Source organism: Hydractinia symbiolongicarpus, chromosome 3 (genome assembly GCF_029227915.1).
Source record: "Hydractinia symbiolongicarpus strain clone_291-10 chromosome 3, HSymV2.1, whole genome shotgun sequence".
In the NCBI taxonomy this organism is placed as follows: Eukaryota; Metazoa; Cnidaria; class Hydrozoa; order Anthoathecata; family Hydractiniidae; genus Hydractinia; species Hydractinia symbiolongicarpus.
Window position 1 is genome coordinate 21,170,102 of NC_079877.1, and position 24,586 is coordinate 21,194,687.

General features: G+C 37.3%; 1 long non-coding RNA gene across 1 annotated transcript; it reads left to right on the top strand.

Moving 5' to 3' along the window:
* Positions 1–916: 916 nt before the first annotated feature.
* Positions 917–9,296, top strand: LOC130636176 (uncharacterized). The gene is made up of 7 exons (XR_008982235.1): positions 917–5,367; positions 5,548–5,610; positions 5,930–7,208; positions 7,782–8,317; positions 8,387–8,469; positions 8,563–8,648; positions 8,742–9,296. It is a non-coding gene; the product is annotated as an uncharacterized LOC130636176 (long non-coding RNA).
* Positions 9,297–24,586: the final 15,290 nt, after the last annotated feature.

The window sequence follows — 24,586 nt, forward strand, 5'->3', positions numbered from 1 at the left end:
TCAAGCCGTATACTTATTATGGCGCTTGCCGGTGCAATCAAAATGTTATTGTTGTACCCCATGATTTTTCCTACGCGCAAGTTCATTTCGGAGGGTAACATATGCACGCCATGCATCACGGCGAAGTTCACCGGGGTCCTCGCATACTGTAAAACCTTCAGAAATTCGGTGATGTCATGGCTTACAATTTCTTGGCGTTGGACCATGGACTCGAACTTCTGCAATAGCATCTGCCTGGCCGTATAGTTGTCCGCACCGGTCCCCAGAAGGGATGCCTTGGCCCCTGCCTGAGACCCCAGTAACAAAACCACATAAACCCTGATACTCACGCTTAGCTTGGTCAGACCTTCAGAGGTCAAACGCTGACTTAGTAGGCATGATAAACTTCGCCCAGTCGCCATCGACCTGGGGCCAGTATCTACCATTTGTAAACGAGCACATAACAGCCTTGAATTTATACAAAGCATTAGGACTTGCACCATACTCACGGCATACCTGTGCATACCCGGAGCCCAAGTATGGGTATTTGTACTGCGAGAAGCCGTCGTCGTACGGCTTGGGGACCTTCATTCTTGCCAGGACACGACGCATGTGGTAGTACACGTGAAATTTGAAGATGGAGTTTGTGAGGGGTACGGAGCCCGTCATGTGCTTCGCAACTATGCCTAGGGCCGTCGTCGCACAATGGGTAGCGAAATTAACCTGGATATTCCAATAGTCCAACGCCTGCCCTTTCCAACCCAGTTGAACGGGGTATCGTGGTAGGTTGTTGGATTTTTGATGGCATACTTGGTAAGCTCCGGAAATACTACGGAAAAATGGGAGTCTGTACTCACGTACAGATCCTGATGCTCCAAGTTGGTTACACCAGGCGACCATTCTCCCCTGTTACTTTTATACTTTGCCGAATAGTTGTATTGGTAGATGTTCATTTCTTAAAACAAAAGGATATGAAGCAACTGTACATCACTGATATAGATAAACCTACTATATTCGAGGACTACCTGGGACAGGACACCCGCATTGCCTTGAAATCAATAAGTATCAGCCCTGGATGGTTGAACCTATACAGCGACAATGATATTACGATCAGGAAAGGGTGACTCGTATCGAGATCATGAAGGGTTTGTACAGGATCGAGGACATGGCGGCTATTGTCAACAGCCAGGCAGAGGACAAGATCAGGATTTTCGTTTTGAAAAACGGCTTCTGCAGGCTCCGTGTCAGCGATGGGTACTCGGTGGTGATTCATCGACCATTGCAGGAGCTCCTATGACCCCTCAAAAAAGTATTATATGAAGGGTGACTATGATGCCTTATACAGGACCGATACATACCAGAGATTGAGACTTATTTGTCCACAAGTGGATGAAGACGACTGCCTTTTGGATGGCAAAAAAATCCAAGATTCTGACCTTGCTTCCTACCAAAGAATTGAACGCTTGGGGAGATATGTTAACCTGGACCTTTGACAGTCCTGTATACCTTCCACTGAAGGGGTCCACTGACCGTCTTGAGTTCATGCTAACGGACGTCTACCATCATGAGAAGAACGTCATGTTTTTTAATATAACCATGTGCATTCTGACAGAATAAAAGAATGAGTGATATCAGCAAACCTTATCCGAGTTTGCCGAGTGCACCCGCACAGGGCTCTGATCAGGATGAGGGGCAGGTCTTTAGGCTTAAAAAATAGAGGAAATAGGATGAAATAAAGGAGCGGAATAGACTTGGCAAAAAATTCAAAATGCACAATACGTGGGTACGCTTCTGCGACCATGGCGTATCTGTGATTACGTCAGGGCTTTGGATTGGAGCTATGGCCTCGGGTTTGGCGGTTCCCCTAGCCTGTGCTATGGGAGGACTCGCGATTGCCGCCGGAATAGGGTAGGCTGGTCTCCGGAACGCCTCAAGAAGGTTGCGTCTTAAGTCCAAAAAACATGATAGCATAAGGCTACTCGCGGAGGCGAAATTAAACTCGATTGTAGACCTGATCAGCAAGGCAATGGAAAACGGCGTTATCAGTGACCACGAGTATAGCCTGATTAGCCGTGAAAAGGAGAGGTATATGCTGCTCAAAGAGCAAATGCGGCAGAGGTTTAATAGGATCGTGAATGCTATCAACGAACAGGAGAGAGCCCAGTTGGTTGCCAAGGGTAGGGAGGAGGGAAAAGACGAAATTTTAAAAACACTTCAATCTGTGCAATATGCAAGCACTATGTAGAGTCCCCACCTGAATATAAGACTTAATTTGTATTATATTTTATAGGCCCAAAAGGTCTATAAAATATATGGTTCTAGTCCTCGCTTAGCAAACATTCCTTCCTAAAGTCTTTGTACCGGCATTCCGTAATATGTGTTTGAGGGTAGTAGTTTTTACCTTGTGCATATACCGATGAAATATTCAGAATTGCACTAGCTTGGCAGGGCTCATCATAGGGTACAGGCATACCATAAAATTTTGTGGTAATTGTGTCCTTGTAATATTGGAGTTTGGCATTCACATAACGGTCCTTTTTCACAGGCTCTGTCGTCAATTGCTCGGAAATAAGCTCTTCGATTTTTTTGCCATATTTGTCGATACTTTGCAACCCAATCGGGGTATTCCTCAAAATCGAGGCTCATTGCCGGTACTGCATTGGTGTTATGCCGTGTCACCCCATGTGCGGACCAGATCTTCGGTGTTTTCACCCTCAAGGCAACCACGAGATCTTGTGTATGGTACCTTATAATGTACCGATTATCCTTCCACTGTTGGCGGGCATGGGATCTGACACCGTCAGGTAGTTTACATTGATATCATCGATATCTGTGAAGGTAGCAGCAAATGAGTAGAATAGTTTTCGGATAACGAGCTCATTCTCAAATTTTAGTATCCTGTTTATTGTATACTTCGAACGACTGCAGAGAATTGCATGTCATCGTACATACGCAACCACCTCCATTGTATGTGATATGCTCATTATAACAGTACCAGCATAACATTTTACCCTTTACCACGAACCTCCGACCACAGGTGCATCTATCATACGCATCCAATATACGCTCACAGTCATTACATTGTTCATTCATTTACTCTATAGTCTTCAAGACGATCCTCCAGGTCTTTAATCCTCTGCTCATTGGACCCCTCCTTCTCTGATTCTTGTACTAATGCCAGGGCCATAAGAGGTAAGGAGATACCTACGGCGGCCATAAATGTAATCAGTGTTGCGGTCCCGAAGATATCGAATTTTGATTGACAGTTAATGCACATTTATTATATCTTACCACCATGTTGATAGGGACTTTACTCTCTTTGAATTCCATGACTCAACACCGACATTTTGTATGATAGCGCATGCGTTGATGATCTTTGCTGATGATCAACGTATTTTTGTGTAATGGAGCGTGACGAAAAGTTGTGACGTCACAAACAAATTGTGTATGATATTTTTTATGAGGGTTTGACAGTGATTTTTGAAAAAGCGTGTATAGAAGGACCCCCTACAGTAGCTATTCTATCTGAATATCTTTATTTGAAGAGCATAGGACCATTATTAAGTGTCGGGTGACGTCATAATTATTATAATTTATAAAATTCGGGAAAGGCGTATTTATGTTTGAAAAAATTCGCATCCTCGTCCACAGGGTCTCTTAAGGAGCGCTATATCAAATTGATCAAAAAGGCAAAATGCCTTGGGAACGAGTTGGAAAGTATCGTTCCTCATCATTTTATGTTTTTATACAGACATGTGGGATGCGGAGATACGTGGATATTTTGCAAAAATATTGAGTTTCTTACATTATCCTTCCCTTTATCACTACGACTGTGCTAATATCTTTACAATATTACAATTTAACCACTTGAAAGTGTTTCTTTTCAATACAAAATTTTTTTTGTAGATCCTCTAAAGACAAAAATTGATTCGTTTCAAGATTCTTATATATCTTATCACCTGCAATAAGAACATTATCTAAATCTGCTGTAGACCCTGCACCGATGCGTATAAACATAGACCACCTAATCGCATATAGAACATTGCAAATACACTGTTGTCCAGATGTATCAGCAAAACTAATATTTCTCTGGCTAAACGATATTTTGTATTCTTGTGGGCCAGGGTTTGTTTCTACAGGATTACATGACTGCATCGTGTATTTTCAATTAGGAGTAGAAATTTACAGCGAGTTGTTCTTCGATTTAAAGGATTAGCTAGCTAACTATGTAGTGTTTCAAGCACGTAGCTAGCATGTCTGTAAACAATTTATGATAAAAAATTATATTTCTTGTATATAGCTATCTGACTTGAGAGTGTTCACGGTCAGAATCAACAATGACAAGAGACTATGGTCAGTGAGCCAGTCTGACAATACTGGTAGTTAGATTCAATGTGACAAGACTTTGTGGTCAGTATCAATCTGACCAAGCTAAACAGTCAGTATCAATCTAACACATCAATATGAATGTGATCACATTCACTACATCATGGGCCAGAAAAATAAAGGAGACTGGCTTACCTACGTACAATTAGCTGTAGCTATAGGCGATGCAAAAATAGACATACAAGAACAATCTTGTTAATACTTCAGGAAATTTGATATACTCACCTCGCTTTTTTTTTTTCCTGATGACTGGTGGAGTCGAGGAAAGAAATTTATGCGATCAGCACAGCCAGCGTGTCGTGGCCACTTTGCCCAAAAAAATAATCGATAAAGCTACTATTGTGTCCAGTGTCGAGAATGTGCCAATGTATCGAACCGTGAAAGTTGTAAAGAAAGAAGGAAGATATGGGACTATTTTATTCATATGCGAACTCCGTCCGCAGCTGAATGATCCTACAGATTCTTTCTAATCAACCCACTGCACTCCTGAACAGAGATTTTTTATTAGGAGCGTTTTATAAGAAGATGAGATTCGTGTCTAAAATTTTTAGGAAGTCCTGAAATGTCCAGGCAGATAGTATTCTTTTTGTTACCAACATCGTTTCAATTCATTTTCATTTAATACGCGTTAATCATTCTTTCTTGTTCAAAAAGTCCTGGAAATGAAAGTGTTCGAGGTCAGTTATTGACAGAGGAGTAGAGTTTCATAATATGTAAAATTGCAAAAAATTTAACGCGGCGCATCATACAGTGACAATTTCTAAGGGGGTTGTTATTGAAACTGTTTTACATGGATTTTGAGAAGTAAAATGTTCAAAGAAGAAAATTAATCTAGGTGAAGAATTATCATGCTGAAATGAAGTTTTTTTTCAGACAAATATAATTTTCTATATGTTCATAGGGAGAAACGAGAAAATGAAAAAGCTACAGAATTGTTTTTAGAAACCACTCATGACCAAAGCCACGTTAACGACTCTTCAATTCCAAATGTTGTGGAAAAAGGTGAAGTGTTTTTGACTTCTTTAGTAAAAAAAACTGTGGAATCTCTCTTACATATTCGAGTATACGCTATTGATTTCATCAAATAAATTTCTAAGTAAATTGCTGAACGCCAACTTTTATTCAAAGATTTGTCAATATTATGTTTAAGGAACTAATCTATCCAACCTTCTTTATTGATAGAATTCCACTTAATCAATGATACTGTAGAGGGAATATCTGACGCAGATATATTAAAATATTGTGGTTAGTATGACAAACTTCTTATCAAGAGATTCACGATATATTAACTGTATAATTTTAATTGTTATCTTTTTAATCTTGTAACACATGGGCCGGTTACCTTGGTAGAACCCCAGTGCTTCGTAAAGAAACTAAAGTAGTATAAACGAGTTGTATAAAGAGAGTATAAGAGAGTATAAAATATAAAGAGAGTGGAGAGAGTATAAACGCTCTAAAATCAAAACGCCCACACAAGTTAAGCTCTATGTTGTGCTATCCTTCTTCCGTCTTAAAAACTGTATTCTCACCGTGTGTATAATTATTACTTTATTTTTTCTCACAGTGCCTAAATCAACTGTAGAGACTGAACAGGAAAAGACTAATGACATTGATAACGGTAACTTAGTTCTTCATCTATACCAAGTTTTGAATTTTAAGAGTAGTTTAGCATCGTTTTCTTATCTTCATTTGGTCCTGACACAACTATTAAGATAAATGAGTAGTACAACAACAACATTGACGACGGTACTATTCAAATAAGAGTCTGTTTAGTAATGGGTTGGTTCACTGATTCATCATCGAAGATTTGGTCCCGTCAGCATTTACGGTCTCACTAACTGAAATCTATTTCGAACTCCACTACCGTATTCCTTCTATTTGACGCTCTGGGCGTTTAATGAATTTTCGAGATTTTAGAGTTGGGCGTTAACTGGTGAGGGGCGTTAAATAGAGAGTAGACGTTAAATAGAGAGAATACTGTATCTCGAACTTCCCGCTAATTGTTAGTCCCTTGGGGCAAATTACAATCTTTATCTCTAACTTTTTATAAAATGATGGTGATAGAAACAGTTCCGCTTTTTTTCGAACGCTTTATCACTTTTGAATTTTGGAACGCTTTACAGGATTACAGGACAAAGAAATAGAGAAATTTGTAAATTTGAAAGTTTAATTTCAAGAGAAGAGTTAGACAAATGTCACTTAAGGCATTTAATGAAAGATTTAAAGGCGCTTAACGTTTATCAAATAAATATCTATCAACACTTAATCTTCATGTTTAAAGTTAAAAATGAGTTAGCACCACAAACATTCCACAATAGTTTTGAACTAATAAATCACAATATTCCGAATAGATTTCGTGAAAATAATCTAAGGCAGCCAAAAATTGTTACGCAGCGAACTAGTTTTGCTATATCTAAAAGAGGACCACGTCTAGGAATGACTTTTTAGACAGGGATCTTAAAACGTTAACATCATTATGTGTTTTTTAAGCAGTGTGTAAAAAATTTTATTGCGAAATTTGAAAACAAAGTTACTTTCTTTTAAACAACAACAAGGAATAATAACTCTCTACTCTAACGAAACTTATGATGGGGCTTGGTGATAAGGCAAAATTGCTTTCTGCAAGCTCCAGTCAGTCTTTTAATTTTTTCGTATGGTTTAAGATCTTTATTTTACTAGCTGATGTATGTATATATTTTCTATTTACTTTTAAACGATACGAACTTGTATATATAAACGAACTTGTAACTCTCCTTGGCGGAAAAAATACACACCACTACACTAGATGAAATGGAATTCAAACGCGAAGGGAGTGTGTTTTAGTGGAGGAACAGCCTATGAACGTAAGCGTGCATTACTTATAATTTCTCCATGTACTGTACAATCAAACACTCCTATAAAATATGAGAACTTTAAAACGTCCATATTTATTTCAGTCGTTCATAACAAGGCATTTCCTACAGATCCTGAAAACCTGCAATGACTCATAAATCGAAAAGTTTACACTAAGAAAAAAACCTTTGATGTTAAGATACTACATATAAAGTTTTTGCACAGTGTGTCTTCTACATCCTTTACGTATGAACAAGCGTTGGAGTTTCTATTTTTGACGTTTAAAGCACCGAGTGCATTGACGTTAAGCGTGCACCTTTAGATTTATAAGTCGTCTTTGAACTAAAGAACCTATTTTGGATTTCCAAACCCTTGCCTTTTATGATATCCAGATTATGCTCGGTACGAGTTTTACCACTGCAAGAGTTTTCTTGATTTCCTTCAAAAAACAAACTTTTTTACGATTTACGATTTACGTTATTTCTATATGAAAATGTTGTTTATATTCACTTCTTTAATAAGTGTGTTAATTACACAGTGCATTATATTGGAGCTATGTCATATAATGTCTGCTTACTATTTAGAAATGCTTGCATTAAAGTCGTCAATCGAAAGCAAAAAAGTTATCGTAAGCCGATTTCCAGAATTTGGAAGCGTGCCACTGACCGACGTTTTGTTAAAGGACGCTAGTGTAAATCTTCGTAGAGTGTAAAGATTATTACCCCAGCATCAAAAATGAAACAGGTGAATACAGGCAATATCGAGGCTGTTTTCCAATTTACCATTTTCACATACAGAATTTTCTTACCACTCGTACCACTCGCCTCGTTCCCATCGCTTCTTTACGATGTCGAAAAGCAAAAAAGGGCTTTGGGAAGGAGGTTGCGCATAAAGAAAAAGAGATTCCAAATTGAAATCTCTTGTTTGAACAAGGTAAAACAACAATGGAAGTAAGTAGACAATGGATTACAAATTAAAAAGTATTACATATTCATCCTGAAAAACCGTGTTATTATTCTATATTCCTGCTAATTATGGAGTTGCCGAAACCTTTCATGTTGAAATTGTGCCACATGCACGACAGCAGGACTGCGTTTCGTGTGGCATATTTTGTTTACAAGTAAGTATACTTCTGCTTTTCAAATAACTACATATCCAAATAAATTTTAACAACAATGCTTTCTTTTAGTTTGCAGAATGCCTGATATTAGAAAAACAAGAAGTACCTATAACATGGACAAGAGAATGCGTCCAAGTTACAGAGATGAAATGGTAAGAAAATTGATCAAAAAGGGAGGTACGCTGGGTTTATTTTCACCTTACAAGTTGTTTTAGAGAGCGTACTTTACGATTTTAATATGTTAGGTCAAAAAAAATGGTGCAGTAGTATCTGCAGAGTGTGTGGAAAGGCAGTCGGGCCGAAAGGTCCAAGGAAACCAACTGACTCTTGGGTATGGCGTTTGTAACTGTGTCAGTACCTGTTAAATATTGTTTCGCCTTTTTCATCAAATATTGTGTATAAAGTTGTCGCTCTGTATATATAGGTTTGCTGTGATACTTGCTCACTTGCAAGATGGCATCACCAAAAGTACTTACACCAGTCTCTCAGGAAAGCATACAGAAAGTTGCCATTCAATTGTTCTATGCTCAAAGTGGCACCTCCCGATTTTAATTGGACACTGGAAAGTATTGGACAAAAGGAAGTAGTTGTAATAGAAGACAAGGAAAATAATGTACGTCTTTTTGAAGGCTTAGATTAAAAAGTTACTTTATCAACTCGAAGATAAAACCTAACAATGAATATATTATTATTTTTACCTATATTACAACGAAAATTTAAAAAAACGTTAGTCGACATTAACCACTAAAAAGACAGGTTTCAGTGATTCTGGAAAAAAATAAATTGATACAGAACAATATAAAATATTGTAATATATTTCAAATTTTATTCAAAATAAAAAAAGCACAGCGAAATCTAATGTATGTTTTTATTTCTGAAGATCAGGTGAAATCTTTCAAAAAAGAGGCAGATATTTAAAGCAAACCAACCATTTGTAAAATACTTGACATTTTAATTATAGATATATATTCAATTATAGAATTTGTATCTAGTAATAATACCACTTTTAGTCATGGGCACTTAGTTATCAGGAAACGCCATAGGGGGGACTATATTGTAAATGGCTAAAATGTAAGGTCCCCCTTTGGTTATAGGCGAATAAATCCATGAAAACGTCACGGTTGGTACCAAATATTTCATGTATAGATGCTTGAATTAAAAGATACCCCTTTTGGTTATGGGCGCTATGTTATGAGAAAAATCCACAGGGGGACCACATATTTTAGGTGTAAATTGCTAAAATAAAAGGTCCCCCTATGGGTATAGGCGAATAAATCCGAGAAAAACTCACAGTTGGTACCAAATATTTCATGTATGGGTGCTTGAATTAAAAGGTACCCCTTTTGGTTATGTGCGCTTTTTTATGAGCATACGTCAGGGGACCACATATTTTAGGTGTAAATGGCTAAAATATAAGGTCCCCCCTTTGGTTATAAGCGAATAAATCGAAGAAAAGGTGACAGTTGGTCCTAAATTTTTTATGTATGGATGCTTTAAATAAATCGTACCTCTTTTTGCAATGGGCGCTTAGTTATGAGCAAATGGTGTAAATGGCTAAAATACAAGGTCCCCCTTATGGTTATAGGCGAACAAATCCGAGAAAAGCTCACAGTTGGTACCAAATATTTCGTGTATAGATGCCTGAATTAAAAGGTGCCCCTTGGCTAAAATATAAGGTCCCCCCCCCCCTATGGTTTTAGGCGAATAAATCCATGAATACGCCATAACATTATTTACGTCGAAAATGTCCAAATCTTTTGCGAAATTAAATTAGGTAAGCTTAACCAGTCTTGCAAGGCGCAGTAAGCGTTCCGCCCAGAAGTTGTCCTTTTGTGATCGGTCACCGTAGAAATGAATCTACGGAGAAATAGCTTGTAATAAAAGTAATACATGGAAACCCACGGGGGTACCTTATATTTCACAAAGCCAAATTGCTGCATCTTACGTCCACTTCTTCTGCTAGACGGCGATAAATTTGAGTTTCCCCCCAGCTGCACATGCGTAGTTAGAAAAAACTGACGTATTTTTGCTTGCCGTCGTCATTGCGTAAGGTCGCTAATATTACCCAAGGTCAAAAGTATAGACCGAGCTTGCGAGGTCGATACGCTGACCGAGGGTAATATTTCTCGGAATAGATAGACAAAAACAGTTTATATTGTATTTATTAACTGATGCTATTTTCCAAATGTTTGTAGAAACCAGGATTATTTTCTAAAGATTTACTTGTGACAAGGTTGTAAAACCCAGGTTTTGTTAAAAAAAGAAAACGTTCGATTAGAATTTCATTGTTTTAATTTTTCAAATACATGTACAAAGAGCAAACAAAACATTTGAATAACTATATATAGATCTTTTTTAAACGTTTTTTGAACCAAAGTTTATTCTTCTTTATTATGCTTTGATTTATTCCTTCTGCTCTACTTAGTGTCAATTTTTGTTCATTTGCTCGATTGTTTTTGTTTATTTCTTAAGCCCGTCGATTAATAAATATATTTAATGTATGTATATTTTTATATTATATATTTTGGTGTATAATTTTTATTTTCATATGTTCTGGTCTTAATTCTCCGTCAGAATCTAATATATCGATGTGTTTCAATCCTTCGCCACTTTGAACTCTGCTAATCTTGTCTACAGTTCACAGTGTCTTTTTTTTATAGAATTAAGTTATTTTCTTTATTTAAATATCTATATTATAATAATAGCCGTATTCCGTCTGTCTGTCTGTGTGTCCGCGAAAGCGGTGTCCCGTAACGGAAACACGAAATTTTTAAAATGCGCACCAATACCAAAGGCGATATATTTCTGCCAACTTTGTTGCAACGGGTTAATTTAAAGGACGGGCGTCCCCGTGGATTTTTCCACGGGCTAACGACTATCTCTATAATAATAGCCGTCGTCTGTCTGTCTGTGTGTCCGCGAAAGCTGTATCCCGTAACGGAAACACAAAATCTTTAAAATGCGTATCGATACAAAATGTGATGTATTTCTGTCCACTTTGTTGCAACGGGTTAATTTAAAGGACGGGCGACCCCGTGGATTTTTCCACGGGCTAACGACTAGTCTCTATAATAATACGCTAGGTGTGTCTGTCTGTGGCAGGCAAAGTGGATGTCTTCATTTTCCTTTGATGTTGCCGAAAAATGCATGTCTAATATGTTAAATTTTCTGACGTTACGACGCGACGAAAATAACACTACTTTAACGTCAATATCCTATATTAAATTAATGAAGCCATTACAGTGCATCTAAAACTTTGAGGCCAAATAACTTGGAAACGAAGTGGTGACGTCAATGATTTTTCACCGCGTGGCTTACTAGGGACCAACTAGGACCAATTCGGGTAATTTTCCGAAACCTGGGTCCCCGAATCCGTTTCGGGATGGACGGGTTGATGACGTCATCAAAAAACCTTCAAACCCTAATATCTCTGCAACCGTTTATAAAAAGTGCATGATCCATTTTCCTGATCAGAGTTTCAAGATCTATGCGATGAAAGCAACAGGTATAGAAATTTCCAAAAAAATTTTTTTTAGGTTTTGACAGGCCATTGCTGACGTCAGCAAAATTTTTAAACCCTTATATCTCATTAACCGCTCATCAAAAGCACATGATCATATACATTTTCTTGATCAGCGCTTCAAGCTCTACACAATAGAGGCAACGTGAAAACAAGCTTCTGAATTATTTTTTTGTGGATGGGTTGCTAACGTCAAAATTCAAATAAGGGCTTCTTTTTCATTTTTATACTGCCTCAGTGGATTTTTCCACGGGCCTTATCGACTAGTTATTATTATTTTAATAGGACGAAATAGCCATTGTAAAATATGGAAGTGCCTTTTAGTATTAGCCAGTTAATATTAAAAGATAAAAATAAATAAAAATAAAAAGTCTATCACACAAATTTGACGTCTTTTTGCTTGTTGCTCATTGTACTGGTGAATGTTTATAATAAAAACGCAGTTATTTATGTGTGCACCATCAAACATGGATTTAAAATTATCAACATTTCTTGATGATGAGATGAATGTTGTTGTTTTTTGTAGCTTTAAAAAAAGCTGTTTTGTAAAAATATAGTTATTAAAGTAAAACTTCAAGACTTGTATGTAGCCTTGTTTTCACAATTCTCTGGCAATGTTATTTGTTCACATTTATAGCTACCATTATGGTTTCTAAAAGGTTAAAAGTTATACCGTGCTGTATAAAGCCCGTCGTTAAGGCTTTTTATCCAATCAGCGCTACGGATTTCCCGTATTAACCGGTTGAAAATAGCTATCAGTTATTAACTAAGGATATAACAAAAAGATGTCTTCCCAAAAGCTTGTTATGGTGCTTGCCCGCACGTAGAAATTGTATTTGACGATTGTGAGGTTCCATGGTTTAAACGAAGCCATGTTGGTAAATATTGTGGGATTCGTGATATACGAACAACATGCAGAAATTTTGAAGGCCGAGCCAGATATAAACTTTCGCGATCAGGTTCGTCCCGGTCTGACCTGCACGGAGGCGGGAAAAATGGGCACGATATATTCATTTCCGCTGAGGATGTTAGGGAAATCTTGATGCTATGCAAAAGTTTGGATTTTATTAAAATTGCGGAGCGTTGTGGCATAGAAATTTGACACATAAAGCTTTTATCAAAGAGGGAAGGCTCCCTTAGCGCTATCCGCACCGCTGGGGAAGATTAGATGGTGAAGATATGGTGGTGCAGCATCATGTCGATGGATATAAGATCGACAAGTATTTCCCAAAGCACAGATTAGCTATCGAATGTGATGAATTTGGACATTTTGATAGAGATATTGACTACGAGGTGAAAAGGCAAAAACATATCGAGCAAAGCCTTGGGATGCACCTTTATACAATATATCCCAGATGCGCCCGACTTCTCCATATTTCACATCATTAACAAAATTTATCGCTATATTACACAGTGAAGTTTCTTACGAGATGACAGCAACGCTGAAATTATTTTTTGTCCACTAAAAACAAAGAAAAAAAGCGATGGAAGCATACGTACGACAATTAAAATTTAACAATATCTACAATATCTCTGTGCCTGTACTACAATGTTGTATCAAAGCAGCGTCAGTTACTGGTTATTGCTCGCAATGCCTGGAAAATTTTAGGTTTTGAGGGGGAGAATATTACGAAGGATTTGAGTACCCTGAAGATGAAGAGCTTTTATATAGAGTAGCATCAGGGAAAAAAGCATGGGCAACATTCCCAAGGCTTGAGGTCGACATGGTGTTAGAATATGATATACAACGCCTAGGGCTGCATATTATTGATGCGGATGTGAACAAATACGGTGTAATCTGTTATGAAGTAATCAAAAATAAGGAAGCAAAGCTATCAAATTTGGCGGATTTGGAAAAAATAGGCGACATCCTAGACTTTCCTATAGCAGATAGACGGCTGGTTGACATCGACCTTGATAACGAGCCAAATAAGATTCAGATGAAGATGATCTAGATGATGATGATGATGGTTTGGATGAAGATGATTGGGATGACTTAATATTTTTTATAGCTTATCAAAGCCACAAAAATAATTAAAAATCTACCATTTCATCACATGCTCCGGAGGTATTTCAACATCCTCTGGGATTAGCATTAATTCCTCTGCGACAAAATTACGGTCAGCTCCGTCTTTTAAATAATACAGCGCGCGACTATTTGGTTCTGCTACAATGCTATCATCATGTTCTTCGCCCAGTTGAAGAAGATAGAGGTACAACCCATCTTAACGCAAAGGTTTTTCCTCAGGGAACTCTTCACTTTTTACAAGTGGTACATCATCCAACTTGATAGCTTTTGACGGTTTCATTCCAATCATGTCAGTCTTGGTGTTATTTAAATTTTTCACTATAGTGTACGTATTTCACCCATATGGTACTAGTCTCCTCAGTGACCAACCCTTGTGCATCTTGAGGTTTGAATAGTCTTTCTGCAAGGATCTTGTTGTACGATTCTACAAAGGTAACTTTTGCGGCGTCTGATTTAAATTCAGATCCATTATCACATTGAACAATTGTAGGATATTGCAGAGGACCCGCCTTGTAAATATCCTTGATCATGTCCGCAACCTCGCTGGCTTTTTTCGTACGCAATGGTTGTGCCACCTTGTAACGTGAAGCTACATCGATCCCCGTCAGGATATATTTGCGCGTGTTGCCATAAACTTTGTCATGGGGCATATGCAACAGATCAAACTGATGCATTTCATTCGGTTTTGTAATGTTAAAATGGGGGTAATAAATCTTTTTTTTTACCCCGAATATGTCGTAGCCATATTCCTCAACCAGTAATTTGATGGCTTTTCGTCCAACTCAAAGATGTCCTGGGTTGTAGTAAATACTACTCAACTTTTCGGTCTCTTCCTCTGTAACGATATGTTGTTTTTTTGACATGTTTTTTTATTACATGTCAAAAACGTGTGTTTTTTATAAATATTTATAAACTCCATAAGTGCAAGCGATCCTAGAATGAATGTAATATCTCCATTCTTTTTGTTCTGGGGAGGGTACGTAATAGTCGGACAATTTTGATTCCTTATCGATCGTGGCGATGTAGTACTCCCGCATTGATTCATCGATTTCCTTAAAATCCTTCCCGGCTTGCCTCTGCAACTCCCGTTGTTTATTATACCAATCGATTTTCGCCTGACGTTCACGGACCCATTGCGTTTGGGCAGCCTGCAGTTGTTCAATAGCCTGATCATGAAATTTGATCCGGAAAATGTAAGTGCATTAATTGCCGCACCGGATACAGGAACTCCAATAGTTGCTATTTATTTATTATGTAAAGCCTCGTGAGTTCGGCTGTCATTAAAACATTTGATTCAACATTTTGTCAACTGTGCATTACGAGGGTTCATCCTGAAATAAAATAAAGAGAGTTTGCATTTTGAGCATTGCTTACTTTCCATGTCTTTTTCATCTATTTTAAAGCACACAATTTAACATTTTGTCAACTGTCTATTACAAGGGTTCACCCTTAAATAAGATAACGAGTGATTACAGGCTATACAAAACTCTTTCATGTTGTTTTGTGTTTTTCATGCAGGCAAACACAACATTTTGGGGACATTATTATTATTTAATGTTTGGGGACAATACTGGCTGGGATCCAGCCTTTTTTCACAGCCATTTCTGCGAAGTATCCAGTTATCTTTAAAACGTCATTCGTATCCATCTTCGCCGAGGGTTGACCTATCCCTATAAATTTTTTCTCTGCTAATGCATATCCTAGTGTAACCCTATATCGACAAGGGTCTCGTATAACATATCAATTATTTCTTTCTCGTAGGGTGTCATGTTTGTCATTTATTATATGGGGTTCTGTTCATTTTTTTTCAACAGCAGGTGGTTGCTCTGATGATTTTTCAGGCTGATTCTGCTGCTGGTTTATAAAAAATTTATAATAGACGACACCAACGCCTACTATCGCAATACCAACCGTTACTGCCGTAGCCCCTAAAACTGCGGTAGAACTTGATGTCCTTGTAGTATTTGGTAGTACTTGATATTGAGCTGTCTCCAGAAGAGTGTTTAAGTTCCTTCTTCTTCTTCTTTACAGTGCAGCTAACTTGTGGCCTTGTGCGACTTGACCTGGATTCTTTACTGGTTTAGTAATATGCTATTCTGTACCATGTTGTGTACTGTCGCTTATTTATTTTATAGAGGATGGCCTCTATAAAAATTTAAATAGTATTCAAACTATATTTTCATAAATCCATTTCGAATTCTTTTCACCTAACTCCGATTCGCAGATGTGGGGCGGGAACCTACCCGCAGGCGGAGTGAGTATAATTTTTCGACGCATATTAATGCCATGACTGTGCCATTCGTTGAAGCTTGGTAAAATCCTACGTGGAGCCCTAAAATTGAAGTGCTTGATGTCTGCAGCATATTTTTCATATAATCCTAGTTGTAGTTTTGACATATTTTAAACCCCATCTTTTTCTTCTTCTCAATCTTCAATATTTTCAGGGGTTTTTTTGTTTGAACAACTGAGTATGATTCACGGTGTGTGTAACAACCAATAGTGGTGCTAAAAATTTACTGAAGGCAGAGTACACAAGAATACCCAAATCAGCCATACTATCCTTAATAATGGGTCTTCCTCAATATCTCGCTTTAAATTTTCAGCACTATCAAGTTGAACAACATTACCTATAACATTGGTGTACATGCTAATCGCGTGAGAAGAGAGTGCTTTAGCAGTTTTTTCTCCTTTCTCGTGGATCTCTCGTTGAACATATTCAGAATATACCTTTTCAATCGCGTCGTCTGCTGCCTTGTCAACGAAGCCTTCAGTACATTTCTTCGGTAAAAAACGTGCTTTTCCTTTGCGTATGGCATTCTTCAAGGCTTAAAGTTTGTCCACTACTTTTTCAGGTTGTTGCAAGGACCCTTCAGCTGGGTATCAACAACATCAAATATATTTGCAAGCTCGATCATTTTATTTATTAAACATCGAAACCGTAAAAAAAAATAGTAGTACTATCATATTCGGTATAATTATCGCAATATAGAGCATCAACAACAACATTGAAACCCCACCATGTTTTATTTATCGATTTACTCTGATGAGTAGTCGTACTCACGGGCTAGTGTTGATATCATATCTTTTTGCACGAGCCTTTTATCATCGTCGCGATTAAGGGCAATTTTATTCTGGATAAGGACCTGACATTTATAAAGATTTATACCATCATCCAAACATTTTCTATAATCGTCAAATGTGATTGATTTTTTAATCACGCATTTTTAACACCCTTCCATCGTTTGACTGCCTTTTCTAACGTTTTGTAGGCATACAATTTTGCTCGCAAGGCAATAAACTCCGTCATGATTTTTTCGGCTAATTCATCTTTCATCAAACCTTTTTATTCATTCCAATTGAAAGTGGTCTGCCATCTTCCTTTGTATAGGCGCTTGTATCAAATCGTTTCTCTACGTCGCCCGCGATATCCTTATAAAAATCTTCGGTCTTGATGTAATACACGAAGCTATCCGTATCCATATATTGTATTTTACTCCAATATTTTGGTTGCACGTAATCAAAATGAAATTCATACATCACAAGTTTGCTGAAATCTAATATGGCCTGCCCAAGATATACTGGTTTATTCATTTTGATCTCCGTCTTACCCATTTCAACACCCATTAAATTTTTACTAAATGCATGACCACTGCTAAAATTCGGCTCCATCACATATTTTTGATATGCTTTTTCGCTTGTTACCAATTTTGTATCGCGATGATGCTGGATATTTTCCATCGTTTTTCCAAACACGAGAGGTTCATCAATTTAAAAAAGTCCTTACCGTACAGATTGTTGGTATCGACGATTCTTCATCCCTATTATATTGATCGCCCATATACTTGTTGTTGGCCTTGGCATAGCGATGCACAGCTTGCACAATGCCACCTCGAATACCTGTTTCATACATTAAATGCAGGTCAGGGTCAGTTAAAAGCTCTAATTCTACTTATAATTTAGAAGACACACACCCCGAAAATTTTCAAAGATATCTGCTAATAGTAAAACATCAATTTTGAGGTATATATCATGGTAGTCACCGAGCGTAACATAATCTCCCTTTGGTACTATGTAATTCCACACCTTTTAAGCATATTTATGCTCTATATTAGAGATGCCTTTCATATTCAGCTTACTGTAAAATGATTCCTTTGGGGGTAGCTCCGATTCTTCAAAATTATCCCAACAACTCATATATTCGTAAGGATACACGCCCTTTCTAAGAAAAATTCTAATTATATCATCATCATTAAACTGTTGTGCCATGGAGGGTAAATTTGACTTTAATTCTTCTTTTATTAATTGCTTTGGGGTCACTACTTTACAATTTCCACAATAAAATTGCGATATATTCAGATGATATACCCTTAAATTCTAAACACTCCTGTGCACATTTTTTACACTTCATTCCACATGCGTTTGTTCCAATGAGATTACTTGATAATTTATCGAGACTTGATGTCATAAATCTACAGCTATCGATGAATCTAAGCTCTATTTTTTTCAATACCTGCTTTCTATTCGAGTTGGTAACGCCTGCTAATGGCACCATGATTTTTATATTAAAACTGATATATTTCTCCTTGTTTTTCCGCGATGCACCCAATATCTTGCGCGTTGAATTTTTTTCCAAGCTGTCTGATGAACAAATACGCGTCGTAACCGCTCAGATTGTGGAAGATGATGGGGATGTGGTTAGGAATTCTATATTTTAAATTACAATTGTTGTGAGCCGCCCCTTGATAAATCTCTGTATAATGACAATGATTGCAAACTTTTCGGTTTGATGGATCGTTGAATGGTTTCATACAGATGTGACATTTTGTTGCCTCGTTGTGCTCTTTCTCCTGCGCCTGTGTGATCTCAGTCATCGGCTGCTGTTGAAATGTATCATATAACCTCTTCACGTCATCTTCCAAATGATCCACGAATCTCTTAACACAGTCTTTACCACGGTAAACTCTTAATGGATCTGATACATCTCCGTAGGCAGATTTGCTATATGTGCACCAGCCTGATGGTACATGTTTGTTCAATTTTAAGGTCTTACTTTTCCTACGATTTTCTACCGGGAAGAGTAAACTTTCAAAATCGGCTTGTATCGCAAACGAAACCTTGAGTTGCTGTTGACCATCTTGATATTTCAACCATTTTTCACTTTCTTTTCGCATCTTATTTTTAACCGCTTCGAGATCCTTGCAATAGATATAATGTTTGTCCCTGGATTCTACACAATTAAAGCCCTGCAGGCAATTTAGGAAGAAATGCATCGCTTTGCAGTCCTAGAGTTCCCTCTGCCCAACAGCCTTGAGAGATTTTTGATGCAGGTATAGTGCATCTTTTCATTATCTGTAATCAACAGTAAATTTTTTTTTCACGTGATGCGTTGTAGTTGTGGGAACCAACAGCTCAGAACTAAAGGACTGTAACGAAAGAGGTTCTTCTAAATTATGACCTAAATATATAAATAAACAAATAAAGTCAAAGTATATGTTTACGGCGTTCGTATTTCCGACACTTCCCCCTTTCGCGAAAGCCGCGAAAGTTAAGGCGCGAATGTTAAGTTTCAACAGGATACAATAAGTTCACCGCGTGTTTCAGCAACAAATTCTTCCCATTGGATCTTGTTCGAACAGTTGCTACTCGAATTTGTTTATCCTTGCTAAGTTGAACGGATTCAACTACACCAATTTTCCATTTGAAAGGCGACATGTTAACATCCTTAATTAATACGGCATCCTCCACGTTGATAAGTAATTCGCTCAAATAGTCTGTGTTAAATCGTGACCAGGAATTGTTCATAAGTTTGTTAACAAATTTGTAACACTCATAACTAGATACATCGTTATTTTCTTCGCTCGATGGGTTGACATTTAATCGTCTACCGTAGTTCCAATGATTCGGTGTAATAATTTCGTCACCAATCTCACTTGTAACATAAGTTGTTGGTCGATCGTTCAATACAGATTCGACTTCAGCAACAATGGTAATAAGCTAGTCTAATGTAACACGTGCTTTAAACAAAATACGGACTAAACATCTTTTGGTAATTTGAACTAGTCTCTCATAGAACCCTCCCACCAAGGGGCAGCAGGAGGATTAAATGTCCAGGTTATTCCAGTACTGGTTGCAAACGATACAATAGATGACACGAATGCTTGGACTTCTTCACTGACAAAATTACTCCCATTGTCCGAATACACTTTTGATGGGGTACCTCGTCGTGCAACAAATCTTCTGAATGCGAGTATAAATGTGCTTGCAGTATTGTTTGTAACAACTTCTAAATACAACGCTCTGGTAGCGCAACAAGTAAACAACGAAATCCACGTTTTATGTGAATTACTCAAGAGCGTGTCCTTTACATTAAGAGTACCAAGATAATCAACACCAATAATTTAAAGGGACTATCCAGCACAACTTGATCAGCAGGCAGAGGCGGTGAAAGCGGATAACAATGAGGTTTGCTATTAAAATATCGACATCTAAAACAGCTATGGAGCACATGCTTGACAATGCTTCGGCCCTTGCGAAGCCTATACTGAGAACGAAGCTGTGATAATTTTGATTTGGTACCTTGATGCTTGACTTTCTCATGTGCATGCAAAATCAATAGCTTCACTAAAGGGTATGCACCATCAATAAGTACAGGAAATTTCTGATCATAGTTCATGTTTGAATGTTCAAGCCTGCCTCTGCACCAAATTATGCCATGTTCATCACTAAAACAATTTAATTGTTTTTTAAACATTCCAAGCGTTGGATAGGAATATTGCTCTGCAAATCTGTGATCCATATATGCAAACTTGAAGTAACATCACCGGAAGTAATAAGATTACCAAAACTATGAACGCTAGTCTGTTTAATATTATCGCCATTGTTATAAACCACACCAGTTACTTTATCTTGATCATCATCTTCAGGAATGGATGCCAATCCCTCGTGCAAATCATTATTAGGCTCAATTTTTGGGGGTGCTTGTGGGGCAACAAGTTCAGCCTGTTGGTCCGCAAGCACTTTACTACGCATACTGTACTGCTTTTTAGGAGCAGAGTTGTTAACAACCATAACAAATTCTTCTTCAGGTTGACTTACAGCATAGTTTCAACCACATCACCAACATAAACAGACCGACTTACAGTAGAATCTGCGGCTGGTGAGCTAAAAGTATATAAATGTTCTGGTTGAATTACAGTATAATCTGCAACCATATCACTAACATAACCATACCGTCTTACAGTAGAAACAGCGGCTGATGAGCTACAATTACATAGAAGTTCTGGTTGACTTACAGTATAGTTTGCAACCGTAACAACTGAATCACCATTTGGTTGACTAACAGTAGAATCTGCAGATGAATTATTATTCAGAGTTTGCTGACTAACGGTACATTTTGCAGCAGTATTCAAACACAATTTTAGTTTAGCAACAAACTTTAAAACAAAGGAAGTGACAAAAAATAACCTCTGTAAGGTCGAGTATTTGCCAACACGTATGACAGCAGAGACCTCATTGTTAGCATTTTATCCAGCATTAAGATTAACGGAAATTGGCAAGTCTTTATGATCAGTACGCAGTTTCGGCCACGTATTTAGAGATCGATAGAGAAACTCAGGGCCGGAAAACCAAACGTTGACTGCCACTAGCTGTACAGGATCAAGTCCACGTGAAATGATATCAGCTGGATTGTCCTTGTTACCGACTAAAAACCACATCTTGTGACAACAACTTGACAATTTTTGCTACTCTATTCCGAATAAACACTTGCTCGTTTCTATTATTTACGATCCGGTAGAATGCAACAGTACTGTCTATCCATGCATAAATAGATGGAATTTGGTAGGAATGAAGTGCATTTTTAACACAATTGATCAATTCAGCTAATAAAAGTGCACCCTTAAGTTCTAACCGAGGAATTGTCTGTGGCTTGATTGGAGAAATCCGCGATCGAGATGAAATTAAAACACATTGAACAGCTCCAGACAATTTTATCTTCGGGTGAATTAAAACAATAAACTCTAGGTAAGTAGATTGGAACAGACTTTGAGAAAGGTTGACACAACTCCAGCCATTCATTCAAAAGTTCACTTGACAGTTCTGCTTCCCATTCTAGCTTCAAAATACAAAGCTTTTGAAAAAAATGCTTTAGCTTAACTAATACAGGATTGACCAAACCAATCGGATCATAAAATGATGTAATACAATGCGAAATGTCACGTTTAGTAACTGCAGATAAACATTGTTCAGTGAACGTTTCAAAGTAAAAAACCAATTGTTTGACTTTTATTCCACCAAACACCTAAAACTTTGCACTCATTATCAAACTGATTGGGACCAAGATTGTCAAACAGTGAATTTTCATAAACATACCTTTGAACATCAGGATCATTACATTAAAACTTTTTCAGACGAAACGAGGCCATACTCAACCTTTGTTCACTCTTTAAATAGAAACATTCAACATCCTCTGTCAAATCAAAACTTCCAACTACATCATTAACATGGAGAAAATCAATTAATTTTTTTACAAAATCAAGAAGTCCCAATATGTTCTTTCAAAGTGACTTAAAGTAGAAATGGAGATGACGTACAACCAAATAACACACGACACAACTTCAAAGTGACCAACTCCAAGTCATCAAAATTTGTTCCAGGTGCGAAGTCTTTAAACCACAGAAACCGTACAAAATCACGATGAGATGGATGTAAGGAAATCTGCAAAAATGCCTTTTCAATTTCAGACACATATCCATAGTTATGCATTCGAAACCTAAGCAACACACCCAACAATGATGAAGTCAATGATGGACCAGCATACAAACATGAATTTAATGAACCAAAAGAGGATGAACAGGCTGACCTATCTAAAGCACTAGCATCAAAAACAACCCTTACTTTTGTGGTGGATTTATCCTTACGAATAACTGCTCTGTGTGGAAGGTAATGAACATGCCCATGTGAAGGAAGATTCTCATGGTCCGGAACAATTTCAACAATACCAGTTTCAAGCTGATATTCAATAATTTTCTTGTACTCATCATACAAATTGTTATCTGCAGTAAACGTTTTAGCCAAAGTACGCAATCGATTTTTCGCAAGCAGAAAGTTATCATTGATAACATCAAAATCCTCTCTAAAAGGCAGTTTCACCTGATAACGGTTATCTTTAAACTCTAGTGATTCTTTGAAATCCTTAACTATGTCAGTGTTTGTTGATTTTGTATCAGGCGGATTTTCCCAAAGATGACTTATGGTGTCATGTAAAACTTGCTTTTCAGTTACCTTGCTGGTAATCTTGAGTACAGTTGTTTCAACAAAGTTGGATGACAAGGAATTACAGGCAGCAGAAGGGATTTTGCATGCGCCACTGAGTATATAACCAAGCTTGGATTCCAGGGCAACTGGGCCTGAACCATTTCTAGGCCTTATAACTCTGCCAGTAAAAAAGGACCAGTAAAAATTAGCTCCAATTAAAATATCAACTGGCAAGTCTGAATTTTCCAAATTGGTATCTGCCAAAACTAGATTTTGCAAATGAGAGTGGCATGCTTTAATATTGTCAATAAATTGTCCAGAAATAGGTAAACAGATATGGTCAACTAGGCCAGAAACACGTAGAAAATTTCCATCTGCTACTCTCACTAAAAAATTCGACTTTTTCTAATGTTTTATTAGACTGTTTTTTCGCAAAAGGTTTTGATAGTAATGTCGGTTTTGTCAATAACATTCAAATTTAGCAAATCTTTAGTCTTTGGGGATATAAATGAAATTTGAGACAAAGAATCAAACATAATTCTCAATTTCGATGATTTACTTTTGGACACATTAAAAACCTCAGCAATTGCAGTTTGAAGCAATCCAAAAACTTTCGAGGAACCAGAAACGAAGCTTGTAGTTGCATTTTCCTTGTTCTCATTTTTCTCGCTGTCTTTTGATTTAAAATTACACAATGCGGCATGATGATTACCACCACATTTTAAACAAACAATTTTGACTGGCATTTTTTACTCATATGCCCAACTCTAATGCACTTGAAACATCTTTTCTTGTTAAACAATATTGTTTTTCTCACACTAATATCCACAATAACATCACAACACTGTGATGACTGTTTTTCTGACCCACAAAAGGAACATTTTGGTTTGTTAAACTGGTTGTTTCTATTTTTAAATTCTGACAACTTGTTTTGCAGTTTTGAATCAGTAAAAAAGTTTTCGGTACAAAATGGTTCAACACTTGAGGCATAAAAATTACCAGTTCGAGTTAACGCTCTCGAGCTTCAATTTCTTCTGCTAAATTTTCTAAAACAATTTCAATGTCCCAAACTCCACGTCTCATTTTTCTAGACAATATCAGGCTAAGCTCTTCTGGGAGTTTACTATTTAAAATAGGAATTAAAATTGGGCCATATTGTTCGGATTTTATACCCAAGTTTTGAAGACTTCTAATTTGCGATTCAATATTGTCAAATGCTTTGCGTAAACCACTGACATCTTTAATTTCCTTAACAGCATCTTACTTAAGCAGAGCGTTCATATGTGATGAGATTAATACTTGGTCATCACGGAAACGTTTTTTTCAGTAAATCGACAGCAACTTTATAATTATCATTGGTTAGATTTAACCCAGACAATATTTCAGCAGCAGGGCCAGTTAAATATAACTTAAGATAAGAAAATGTCTGAAATATTCGACTCATTTATTATTTAAAAAGCTTTTC